Genomic DNA, 14,414 nt, shown 5'->3' on the forward strand with positions numbered 1-14,414 from the left:
TCTTCTTTGTTTAAGCGAGCGACGACATATCATTTAACAGTGAGGCAGCCGCAAGTAATATTTAAATCGAAGGCAGATGGTAATTTTTATGTATCTTCGTCATACTAGTCGACTTCCCGGCCAAATGTTAATATTTGATGCAGCTCATGTTGGGTTAAGTCGAAGATAGATGTCGTTGGCGCAAAGTACAGTATTTGCATTCGTATCGATAACCGAAAAAGTAGAACCAGTGGACAATTGGGTTGTTCAAAAATAACTTATTTTTTTCCCGGATTCTTGGCATTCACTGATTAAATTGTCAAGTTACTTAAAAAAACGCTGCACACTAAATTTGGTTCAATTCTAACTAGTATTAGCCGCCGCATAGCCAATTAAAATGTTTAATTTATGAAGAAAAATTGCAACCCCATGAAATTGTTCAGTTGTCTTCAAAAACGATGGAAAACGAATTTGACTCAATTCCAACTAATAGAATCGGAGTTATTTGAATATTTCGTTGATAATTCTCGGATAAATGCAGTACAATCTACCCTTTGAAATCCGTGCATATATGCTGTGAACGAATTGGTTGAATAATATGAAGGGCCCTAGGGATTTAGTGCAGATTCAGTAGATGTGCAGATGGACTAGTCTGTCGCTTTGGTAAATTTATTAATTAATAGTGTACGGTACACGTTGGAGAGTTTCTGATTGTTCACGGTAAGCCCTGATGTTAAATGAATAGAAATCGGCCGAAATGTATTTTAACTTGCTTCAGAATGGTTGTGACATGTTCAGACATGTTTGAAGCAAGGCCCTTGTTTGAAACATAATTTTTCAAAGTCATGACGCCACGCATATTTAATTGTGACGTCATAGTGGATTAATATTCATAATTAAAAATACAGGTTAATTATGAGTCCTTCGGCGAAATAGGACAACCCCTGTCATACACGGATCAAAATTATCTTAACAAGGACTACATCGTATGGATGTATAATTGGAAATGGTGAGTATAACTGCGGATGGTTTTTTGCACAATTCCATTTAAAAATCGAAAGTTCTATACCAGTGCTTTCCAACCTTTTTGATACCATTGGCACTTTTTTTGCAAACTGAATTTTGGTATTGCAACGAATAGCACATTCATATTCGCAATTTATTCACTCTAAGATTTTCAACTGACACTCATCGGGAGCGGCTGTCAGTAAATACGGAGATTGCAATTCGAAATTAAAGATGAAATAGATAGTGTGACGTAAGAATGGTATAAAAACAACAATGAGAGAATTCACAAACGAGAGCGTTATGCAAAAATTCAATTACGCAATGCAAATCGGCTATAATATAAAACCAGAGACGCAACACTAATGAAATACACGGAGATAATAGAGCCGGTCCTTTTGTCGACAAAGAATCGGTTGCTCAAGTTTTATTGTAGTCGATTCGAGAACCTTTAAAAGGAACAGACCACAAATCAGCCGAAAATTGTTATACAAAAAGAACATGAAGACACCTAACAATATTTTGTTCAGATGTGCAACCAATAGTCTGCTATAACTTAGGGCAGTGGTTCTCAACCGCCGGTCCGCGAGGTATATTACAATTTGATACCTTATTTTCAATATGCAATATGTTGAAGACGTGTCCATTGATAAAATAAATATAACACCAAATTCGAAACTGATTCAGAACTTCGTGAGGTAACATTAGGCCTGAAAACATTCGATTTGACTTTAATGATCGATTTGACTTGAAGTTCAAGACTAGTCATTTGACTAAATGCGAGCGACAAGTACGAGCTTACTCGCCAAACCGGATATCCATTTTGTGCATGACCGTAGCCTAACTTGTGCACCCAAAAAACCCCAATTGGAGAGTTGCCGTGCTTGAATGGGGCGCAAACTTATTTTGCAAATGAACATAAATTATAAAGTATATTTTGTAACTTTTTCCAATATTTTTCAATTTCTTCTCGCGCCTGGCGCGATTTAGTGCCACTAAATGTCTTTCTTATTGGGGGTACTCTTTTCCCAGAAATAGGCATTTCGGCGTCAGCCATCACCGCGCATCACACACCAACACATTATGCAGTTTAGGCTATCATGGAACTCAGAAAGGTGTGCCAAAAATTAGGCACCGAGGAAACCTGGGCCGAAAAGGACTAAGCTTTGTTGACCGAAAGCCGATATATATTTATGTGTAATTGTCCCTAGGTGCTTAAATGTCTGGCGCTGAATCTTGCCGTCCTGGCAATCTGTACCCCACTAGACAAACGCGATCCCACGAATAAATATTATTTGTCAGTGAAGAAATACCCATTTGGAATCGTGTGCGGCTTTTAGTTGAATACGCTTGAGCGATTTCAATATCTATTCACTATATAGCAGACGGTAGGTAACGAAATAATGACATGCAATGAAGTAATTATTTCAACAGGCCCGCCCGAATATGTTATTTTCAATTAATTTTTACGTGCCGTAAATTTTCAAAGACGACACTTCACTCAGCTCTACCGGAAAATCGGACAATTCTGAGAGGATTGAAAATTTATTGCAAATATATGCAATTACCAATATTTCTGACGGATTCGGACATGGATGCTCGGATATTTTCGCAATTGACCTGATTAAGCTACATAAACTCTCTGCTTACACTGAGTAGAATGAATGTGCTCACGAGTACTGGTGAAAACATCCATCAAACCGTGGGGTCTGGGGCGAAGCCCCCAGAAGTTTATCGCCGTGTGGGGCCAAATACCAACATGTTTGAAGGTGTGCTGACGAAGTGCTTTTTCAGCCAGGATTTTTTGGATTGCCGGATAGCTGCTGTCAGGTGTTTTCGTTCGCCGCATTGTATTCGTAGTAAACAGAGGGGCCTAGGTCTGGTGGTAATGGCCAATGAGCAAGGTAGCACGACAAGGTGCTTGGTTCGACTCCAAAACGCTTCTTTCCTCGATATTGTCGAAGAGAAGAATATTATTCGAGTTGGTGTGGTCGGATAACTTGAACCCACGGCCTTCGGCGAGACATCCTGTTTACAAACTACACTCGGCGGTATCACGTTTATCTCGACAAGGCAATTTTATCTCGACTCAACAAACTAACTACCGTAAAATCACATGGGTGCCATCATGAACATAATTAATTACGATTAAAAGTCACTAAATGTCACTCTCTAGCACCATATACTTACAAAAAACTATTGCATTTCTTATATTTTGGGTTAATTTCAATTTTTGAAAGTGCACCGGTCCGCCACATATTTTTTGAAATTTTGCTGGTCCGCGGGGCGAAAAAGGTTGAGATCACTGGCTCAAGGCGCTTAGGCCATAAAGCGCCATGATTCAAAAGACAACTTTTGTCCGATGTTTTGATTTGAACTATAGTCTATAGTGCACTGAAATCCTTTTGGGAAAAATAAGTTGTTGGGTTTTGTATCCATGAACATTTACTATAGAGCTCAGATGGCCCGGTTTTTACAGTCTATTTTCACCGAGTTTAAAATGCTTGCTGGCGGAAATCCTTTCAAGAAATTACACAAAGGTTCCGGGGGCTCCAGTTCGTCGAAGGGTGTTAAACCCAACCCACATGTTTGTGTTGAGGCTTCTGCCTGATTGCTTGGAAAATAAACTTCAAAACTATCAAGGAGAGTGGCACATTAAAGCTCGCTACCTTATGATACGTTGCTACAACTTGTGTTCTGATTTTTCTTTTCAATTTCCCATTTTCTGTCTCGGTAGTAAATAAGAAGAGCAAAGAAAGTCACGATACCGTGTGTTCGGCTTTTTAGCTCAATCTAACTTGAAAATTCTGAACAGTTCATTAATCTCAAAGCAGCTTTTTAGACCACGCTCAAAATCTGATGTTAAGGGGCATCTCGCGACCCGAGCCTCACACATAAAACCAATGTATTTTTAATATTGAAGTGGTATGCTATGATTTTACGGACATGTATGACATACAGAACGCGCACACCACAATTGTACCCAACACAGCTTTTTGAAGCATGTCTGACGCACGCGATTTCAAATTGGTGTAAATTAAATTCCGCTGCGCGTCGCATTTGTACTACCGTCTACTCAGATTGCAATAACGGGACGAGTCGGTGCCGACTGCCGACCATTTCGACAACGCAGCATATCCCTATCGAAAGTTTTTATCAACCAGCGACGGTCATTTTTGCCAAGGTTTTGTCGCCGCTGATCTTTGTGGCACTACATTCTATCAGCGGTGTCTTCGACAAAACTTTATGTTTTCATGTGCACCGACGCAGAAGGGGTTGGCATCGTAGATGAATGTGTCTCATAGGCCCGAACTTGCCCGTTGCGCAGCCACACACTCATCTCATTTTTCAGAGAAACCAGTCGGTCAAATTTTATCATGAATTCGAACCAATTCGTGTAATACAAAGTCGGCACATTCTTATAATCAAACCACATAACCACATAGGCATTTTTGAAGACCCCTAGTCTGCAAGCCGGCATACAAAATTATATTTTTTGAGTTAGGTTTGGAAAATGAGTTGTCTTGACAATCTTATATTTCACAAAACATTTACTTCGTGATAGTGTTAGTATTTTCGATATTGCATCGAGGTTCCAGAAATTTGTCTCGCAGACACCAGCTTGAGAACCACAGCGGTAGCAGAAATGTCGATGTGTAGATGAGAGGCGTTGTTAATTGACGTAGGCTCGTCTCTGTTACGAAATCACTGCATCGAGGAGTTCCCGACATGTTCGTCTGGAGCGTAATATGGTGTTTCCTGCAAAACTTTTCCCGCCTTCATTTACGCGAGCATAATAATTACAATGATGATGAGCTACTGATTGGGGATCTTCACATTTAGGACGCTTAACATCGGAAATAATTTGGGTGAGAATATAATTTCGAACGTGATGCTTTTGGTGGCATACCACTCGAACATCTTATCCATTTATAAGCGCAGGCAATAAAAGTTTTCGAGTACTCACAGTAACTAACTACAATAGATTGACTAGATTTTGCGGATGGGTGAACGAAACAAAAACGAAAAAACTAAACAATGGATAAACAATTAAACATGTGCTTGACATAGAGAAACTAAAATTGATTGGTCATATTTTTTGGTTTTTCGTTCGTCAAATTGGTTGATGGGCTATCAAACATAAATCCCAATAAAATCATATACCAGTACTGTATTAAGCAGTGGTTCTTAACCGGTGTTCCATGGAAACATCAGTGGTTCCGTGAGCCAGTCTCAAGGATTACGCTGGAGGTTAATACACACACTCAACCCATATATATAATATGTGATGACACGCCATTATTGGTTGCAGGCAATTATGATCAATAGGCGAATTTTAAATTCGGTAGTGTCACGACCTTTTTACTGAACATTACGGCTATGCAGCGTCGGGTAAGGCGTTTATGAAATGGTATTCGAAATGGAATAGCATCAGCTGTCACACTGATTTGCAATTAATATTCATTACAACGTTACTGTTTCAATGGTATTGTTTTCACTCCGTTGGTGCGCGGGTCATATTGTGCAACAGTATTCCGTAGTAACGTAGGCCTACTAGATGTGTATAGTGACATGTTTAATATGGTAGAATTTGGATCATGTGACTCTAAATACTTGCAGATTCGAATAAGTTAAGATTAAGAACCAACGCGCTAAAGTGAAGGTTTGTTTTGATCCCGGCACTGCAAAGAGCATAGGGTCGTGCACACTACTGCCCGCGACAACATTTTGTGTGGCCCGCGAAGGCATCGAGAAACTTAATAGGAATATTGATAAAAATGCGAAGTAAGAAATTTAATTACCAAAGCGACTTTATTTAACGTTCTCCTAATACATTTTATCATGATAATTATTAAGTTACAATGTTAATATTCCATTTTCTGATTTTATCATTAACACAATAGCCCGACCTCGGAGTCTAAGCATTTTTAACGATTCAATTGTTGATTATCCTGGTAAATCAATACGGAAGTGACTTGGTTCGGATCACAATTGTGATTTTAGATTACTTTCAGTGTAAAATGTTCAATACAACGGTAAATTATGTTTATGTCGTTTTCACAAAAGAACGTGAAAAGGCCAAGTTTAACACAGTAAGCGGTTGCTGAAACAGGTAGCATGCTGGTTACAAAGCTGTCAGCAGTGTGTGTTTGTAAGCTTAACCGAACGGCAAATCAACATATCTATAAGCCGATCGTTGATCACATATTCAAGTTTTCACACCATCCTGAGAATCGGCACAACCCACTTCATACTTAAAGATGTTTATTCGAAGATTCGAAAATTTATTCTGAATAAGCTATTTTTGGAGGGGTTAATGGTCTAGCTTTAAATTGGACTTCTGCGCCTCTATAACCGTCGCTTGCAAGAATTATTCTTATGTTGCGAGTTTCATACGATTCGTGGAATCCCTAGTGTCATTTTCAAGACCGTACGCCCGCTTAATTCAGACGAATTGATTGAGGATGGCCAAGTTATAAAATGTCTGTGTTGTCTCTGGCACATGTGCGTTATCATCAAATCTACATTTAAATCGTATTATATATGTATTGCCTCCATGTCTTTTGGTTACTTCACATAATCCAATAAAAGCTTACCTTAGGCCTTAGGGTTATAATTTCGATTTTGTTATAATGCGGCCCGCGAATGGATTCATATTTTGAATGCTGCCCGCGAGCTGGAACGTTTTCCCACCCTACAGTAGAGGCTAAATAGTGAAGGGCCTAAATGATAATGATAAGTGAGGGCACCAAAATAAAAAAATATCGTTACTCCCTCAAGAAACATGGTGAAATGACATATCATGCTTCCGTTTAAGCGTTGCCTGCAGTAATTAAATCGAGACTTAACAAGTATTTTTATGATGAGATATGTCAATGAAACACGTTATTCGAATCCACGCTGACATTCAATGCGTCGTAAATGCATGCTAGCATTGCAAGGAAAGTCATTTCCTTTACTTGGATTAATTCAGAAGTGAGACGTTATGATTAGGGTTGATGAACAATGTTGAAAAGTAGCCGAAAGTTCTGAGGTCTTACTTGGTCAAAGTGATCAAGGCAATTATGCATCACCGACGATACGTTTTCTGTAGTATCCGTCCAAATATTGTTCGGACGTCTAATGCACATACCGCGGGCTTAGGCTTAGTTATATAAATGTGTATTAGACGCCCGAACAAGATTTAACATTAATACGCTAAGATTATAAATATTAAAGATAATTAAAGAAATCGCTATTTCCCAATTTCGCAGCACTACTTTCGGAGATTTCCCGCTGTGCGGCAATCAAAAGGGAAAATGTAGGTCATAGCGAAAGAGAATAAACTAACAGTAGGGAATTGATAAATTTTGTAAAGTACCATAACACATACTCAACATTAACTAGTGTTTTGAATATGGTGTCTTGATGTAACTGTAAAATCGATTACATATATGTAACATATTGTTGTCGGACATTACATAACACAAGCTTAAATGGACATTAGTTTTATTTTTAGTTCTGATTCTAGTCACACATTTTGAAAATCCAGTAGTTTGTGCAAGTCTGGTAGCTCGCAATATCTGTATCAAGTAGATTGTACACAAAAGGCATAAAAGTGTTCACTGCTGTTCATTGTTCAACTATACGAGAAGCATTAATAATTACGCCAGAATTTTCTGTCCTCTTATTTTTTGTCCTATGTCCTCACAGTCGATTACCAGTTTATGGTGCAAAAGAACTTCGTTGTAGAAGCTACTAAACACGATTTTTTCATTTAATAATAATAATGAGCCTCAGTCTATATTGGCTACTTCAATTTAGTACCCACTTCAGTACCCCGCATTAGGTGGCGGTAACGACTAAAAATTTCTTCCACTTCCGTATGATGATTCCGGAATATGTAATTGACGGACCTGCAGGGCCCGTGCACTTTTGGACCAAACTCACTACAGCCTTGCGGAGAAAATGGGTTTTTGGACCGAAATTGCAGTATATGATTTCTCTAGTGCAGTGGTCGGGAACCATTTTTGTCAGAAGACCCATATTGGCCCAGTTTTTTTCATCTCAGCTCCCAAAGAGTCAAATATGCCAATCAAATGTTACGCCACAATTGAAATTTCGTGACGTCATGATAGCCGTTCTAACTCACTACATGGGATTCCTCTTGTGCGTCATATTGTCTGTGTAAAAACTTGTATATATTGTTTGAAAATATTGCTCGAAACGAGAGGTACGGCACAGACGAGCCAAGCCTCACGATTGATAACGCAATTCATCGTAAGTAGCTTAGAATTTGTTGAAGCTGATGTATATTATTCGAATGTGACTGTCACACTGATTCCGAAAATCTAAATACTTATCAACTTCTCAGTTCTCAAAGTATTCGGCGGTACACGCATACATTTTATCGCCGGTATACTCAGAGTTATACTTACCAATTCGAGTTTGTAATTGTGAATGTCACATCCGCAACAGTTTATTTCGCGCCGTAGATCAGGAAGACAATGTGTGTTTGAAAACTGCGTTTTGAAATGGGCGTCGCCATGTCTGCTATGCTCTTTGATTAATCAACGTATCGCACAATTCAAGATTTCGAGTCGGGTATATAGAATTCGCGAGTGATATTGGCCGCCGGCGTGACAGTAACTTCAATTTAATGATTTTGAATAGAAGGGTCCGAGCCCCTAAACCGGAAGACGGCATTGCCTTTACCTCTCAAAGGCATGTATAATGTATATAATGCCTCGAGAATAATTATTTTGGTCGTGATGAAAATTTACCAACAAGTCGCTGCAATATTGATCAATTCAGTACAAAAATAAATACTCGGCAAAGAGCCATATCTTATCCCCAAAAGAGCCATATATAGCTCGCGAGCCATAGGTTCCCGACCACTGCTCCAGTGGATCCATTTGGAATTCTTGTGCTCAAATATATTAAAACGGAATTGGTTATGTGAGAATCCCAATTCTTTACGGCTAGTTCGCTTCCCCGTAGGCCGTCATTGGTGGGATTGTCCCTACCCACGACGACGACATTACCACGACGACGACGACGGCTTCCAAAAACTCAAAATCAACCCCACCTGAACTAATACCTCCCTTTGGTCGAAATAAAACAGAATCTACTCGCGTACCACACGGAAGACCTTTGCGTACCACAGGTGGAGTATCGGTGTATTGGTTGTATTGAGGTATGTATCTTCGATTACTAACGGCTATTTTCAGGTGAGAAAGACGATGCGCTTGCCGCTGTGGCAATAGATAATTTAACTTACCGTAATAGCTAGTAACTTACTGTCGTACACCTAGGCTGGAAAAACCTACCTCTACTTCTGCTTCTTCGACTAAAGGACTTCCACTTCAACTTCGAGTCAACTTTTGACTCAACCACCTCCCTCCTCGAGACTTGACTCCTCTTCCCGAGTCAAGTCTCGTCGGAGTCTGTTCCTGCCTCTTCGAGTCTGGACTCTTCTTCTGAGTCAATTCTCGTTGAGTCTTTTCTCCTCAAGTCTTGACTCGTCCGCAAGAGTCAGGACTTGCTGAGTCTTTCCTTTAGAGACTTGACTCTCTCTTGAGTCAAGCCTCTCTAACTCTAACTCAGAAGCCTTGTCAATGGAGCCCTGACAAATAAAATACATATAGAACGAGGAATAAGGCAGGGGTGTCCGCTCAGTATGGCCCTATACGCCATCTGTAGCGACCCCCTAGCCAGACAAATCGAAAACAATCCAAGCATTGAAGCCTTTAGACTAGGAAGCTTAAGGATCAAAGGACAGCAATATGCAGACGATCTTACCTGCTACTTCACAAAGGAAGCAGATGTCGAACTGGTATTCAGAGAATTTGAAAAATATGAGAGAGCAACGGGCCAGAAGCTTAACGCAAACAAAACGAAAATCCTCCACATCCAACCAAAACGTGGCATCCCAACCCACAGATCGAAATATCAACATCTAAAATAGCCGAACATCAAAATACCAGGCCAAACCTTTGGCAAAAACCAAAAAAGCGATACATGGAACACGAGAGTTATGAAGATCAAAAGAATTCTCAATGCCTACCGGCACAGACGACTATCCACGGTCGGAAAAAAGACCATACTCAACTCCATGGCATCCAGCCTCATCATATATAATGCACGAGTGATCCAATTGCCAAAATATTACAAAAAACGAGTGGAAAGGATGTACTTCAATTTTATATGGAAGCCGGAGAAAAGGGAATCAATAGCGAGGAAAACGTTAATTGCGGAAAAAGACAGAGGTGGCTTTGAAATACCAGACGTCGAATCGAGAATAAAAGCCTGTGAATTGGAAAAAATATTGGTACTAAAGAAAATTGAAAAACCCAACGAAATCTGGCACCAGCACGCAGTGTATGAAATTGGGACAAAAATAAAACAACTAAATGATGGACTGTACAAAAATACGGAACCCCATAAATACCCCACCCCAAAAAACTGGATCGAAAGCCTAGAGCTCTGCAAGAGAATAGACTTTGACGAGGAGGACTGGCAGCAAGCCACTCATAGAAGCCTCTACAAAGCAGTAAAAAGTCTAAAAGAAAATCGATCCGGAAACACGATCTCAAGGGGGAGAAGAGACAAATTGGAAAAAGATCGCTCAAACCCAATATCTAAACCAAAAAACCATCACGAACGAAGAACTAATCGTGAACTACAAGACCGCCCACAATGCGTAAAAAGTGGAGCAGAAACATAACCCACACAACAACGAGGACAGCACTTGACTTGAACTGTAAACTCTGCAACTCCAACGATGATGACGCAAAACATATCCTGACATCATGCAGATATACAAAAAAAATCTGGGAAGAAAGCTTACAGCAAACAACATATTGTACAACATCGGCAACAAGAGAACGGCATGGACAATATTGTCCAAATACAAGAAAGCGATAATTAACTTCAAAATAGCACTCGATATGGAGAACAGAAAGGTCGCAGATGAAAATATAACAAAAAAGATAATCAAAATAAATTGAAAGAAGACTTAGTCGAATACCAACCGACGGATGAACATCGTTTCTATAGATAACCAAACACTTTCACGGGGTGAACAGAAAATTTTGAAAGTTTTGTTAATATATTTTTATATAATAAATAGAAACTTTCTTCTCCTGTAGCAATGCGGCTACGGGCTGGAATTGGACCAAATTTGGTGTGTAGGCTTAAATTAGGTAACCTAACAATTTTATCAAGTAGCCAGTACAATTTGAGAAAAAAAGTCATTTTTGAAGACCCCTAAGCAGCATTTACCAATAGTGGTCAGATTATTACCATTGAGCTTTTAAATATACAGATTGATTGATTTAGCAATTCTTGTTTAAATCACACTAACATGTAACTTATAAATGAAAATACTGGTATATCAAATATCCTCAATTACAATTCATGATATACCAACATGTAATAGAATCACAAGACATCGAAGACGACGGATATGGCGCACTGCCTATACAGGCGACATGACGGACTTCCATCCACGGTCTTCTTGAAATGGTGGGGGTTCCGTTATGGTAGCTTGACGTCCAGGACAATGCCAAAGTAGTAAACAACATTACTATTCAGTAGCAGATAGCTGTGAAGTACTAGGAGATTTTCAATATATGTTTGCCACTTACGTACGTATTGCATCTTCTGACACAGCTTGTTTCTCTTACACTCAACGCAGTTTAGTACCATGTTTCTAACTTTCTGTATTCGTACAGCGCACTAGTTGAAAGCGTGCATTGCCAGGCTTCTCACTGACTGATATGGAAACAGATAACATGATGTCCAGTCTAAAGTGTGACATGATCTATTTTAAAATTTGAGTTGACTGTAGTTGTATAATTTATACAAACATGGTGCGAAGTAATGCGTGATTTCTTGAAGAATCTTAGTGGATAGCTAGTTGAAATGTGATGTTTTGATTTAAAAGACTCTCTTGGAAGTCTTACACACCGCAATGTGATTCCTGCCAGTGCTATGAATATCAAAGCGGAAAAAATTCAGTCTGTTACGGGTAAACGGCGTGGGTAAATGGTAGCCCGTCGCTGCAATCAGTACCCAAGAAGTAGCTCTTGGTTGCAGAAAGGTTGGTGACCCCGGTTGCAGAAACGTTGGTGACCCCTGCTATACACAATATCTCGAATTATAGTCATATCTGCAGATTATTTAGTCAGGTCAAGTGAGAGCATGAATCGTGTTGAATTTTGCTCCGTACGCCGTTTATGCTGTTTGCTTTAGAGAGCAATAATTAGAGGCAAAGAGACTCGGTCTTTATTGAGATTGTCCATTGATCTAATCGTACGCGGGCGGAGAGCGCACTCTTACCTTTCCCCAACGTATTTCGATGAAAGGAATAGCTGACGTACAAGCGAGGATAAGGACGCCTTGTTATACACTTTTATACTGCTGGCGCCAGAGGCACAGTCTCTAGTTGGAACGAAATTGGGTATCGTGATCTGAAGCATGTGGTCTACTGCAAACAGCGTCTCGATATTACCCGATGGTCGACATTGCTCGGCTCGAGTTGACTTGTTTATATTCCAATACATCTTTTTCCGAAGTAGTAACTACTAGTGGAATTTAAAAATTCCTATAGTTGAAAAATCGCCTTCCATAAACTTTGCTGCTGTAACTAGCTTTTTTAATACCATATTGACCACCCCGATTTCATCCGCAGAATCCATGCGTGGTTTCAGCTCATTAAAACGCATCGAGACTTTTCGAACTACTGTACTTCATATCTAATGTCTATACCCCATACAAACTGTGTGTGACCACCATGGAGTCACATTTTTACGTCAGAATTCAATATTGTGACGTCGTTTAGACAAATAAAATCGCGGAAACTCTGCCCCACTACACGATAAAGTCACGAGCCGCCACTGCAGTATATCTGTACGGATTTCAAAGGGTATATTGTACACTGGTTCTAGTTTTACGGGTATCGATACGACTACAAATACAGCACTTTGCGCCAACGACAACTATCAGGGTCGTAATGACTCGAGTCCGACTCTGGTCACGATTTTCTGATGACTCGACTTGACTCGAGGCATTTTCTCAAAATACGGTAATGACTCGACTCGAGTTAATCTGTGTGTTGAATCGACTTGGACTCGAGTCATGCACCAAGTCATATGACTCGAGACTCAGACGACAAAGACCGACATTTCATTGTAATTTCGAAGAATAGTAAAGTAACCACTCTTTTGGGATTTCGTCTATTGGTACTGGTACTTGAAAATGCGACCAGAAACTGCTAAAAGTGAGGAAAATTAGTATATTATAAATGCGAACTATTCGATATCACCAAATAGAGTTATAAAAAGTGTGTTTACCAAGTCTTTAACGGGAAACTGAGCAGTCAACACAATGACTTGGACTCGGACTCGAGTCATAATACCATAACTCAGACTTGAGCCTATGCTCGCTGACTTGGACTCGGACTTGACTCGGTGCCGAATTGAATATGACTTGACTCGAGTCGAAATTTTAAAAGAGAAATTGACTTGTGACTCGGAGCCTTGTAACTTGGTTACAACCCTGACAACTATCCTCGAAATAATCCAACATGAGCTGCATCGGAAATTAACATTTGGCCGGGAAGTCGACTAGTACGACGAAGAGACATAAACATTCTCATCTGCTTTCGATTCAAAGATTTCTTGCGTCTGTCTCACTGTTACATATACATCGCAACTCTCTTGAACAAAGAAGATTTTCAATGATATTTTTATTTTGTCGTCAGCAAGCAATCGATTAATTCATTTCTTTTGCCTTTAGACTTTACTCTTTCGCCTTTCCGAAGATCTGTGAATAAATTTTAGTATGTACGAAAGACGCGTATTTGTTATGCACGGGAAACAGAACATTGTAATATTATGACAGAAGTAACAAGAACTTTTCATGTCTTATATAATGGTTCATGATGTGAGATTTTCACGACACCAAGAAGCGCACGATATGAAAATTAATATACCATATAATATACCATATAACATTTACTGCTGAATAAAGAGCAGACAAATATGATTAATGGAATATTTTAATGCAGGGATCACACACTCACCTAAATCAAAGGATAGCATCGGTTTTGGTTGAGATTGCAGAAGTAGCCGGGCGGGCAGTCCAAGTCTTGTTGGCAACCCTCTGCAACGAAAAAGAAGCATGTTTTCGGCTATTCGGTACTGTGATATTGAGTAACGGAGTATCGCCGCGTTACGCCATGAAAAAAAGGACTTCTCCATGCAGTAAAATACTGAAACACGTGACTTACGTCCTCGGACTTCAGCGAGCGTCATCGCCATTATTGCCAATACAATGCAGGTCAGTTTCATCTTGATTATTGATTATTACAGGTTCTGTTAAACCGACAGCACTACCTTGAATTTTATGTAAACGGGTAGAATATCACGTTGCCATGTGTAAACGTG

At 39.6% G+C, this 14,414-nt stretch overlaps 1 long non-coding RNA gene across 1 annotated transcript; it reads right to left on the minus strand.

Moving 5' to 3' along the window:
* Window positions 1-13,699: 13,699 nt before the first annotated feature.
* LOC145442961 (uncharacterized) lies at window positions 13,700-14,414 on the minus strand. Its single transcript, XR_013916216.1, has 3 exons — window positions 14,258-14,414; window positions 14,051-14,130; window positions 13,700-13,791 (listed from the first exon to the last, which is right to left on the minus strand). It is a non-coding gene; the product is annotated as an uncharacterized LOC145442961 (long non-coding RNA).

This window comes from Botryllus schlosseri, chromosome 7 (assembly GCF_051294905.1).
Source record: "Botryllus schlosseri isolate E-star chromosome 7, Bs_hap1, whole genome shotgun sequence".
In the NCBI taxonomy this organism is placed as follows: Eukaryota; Metazoa; Chordata; class Ascidiacea; order Stolidobranchia; family Styelidae; genus Botryllus; species Botryllus schlosseri.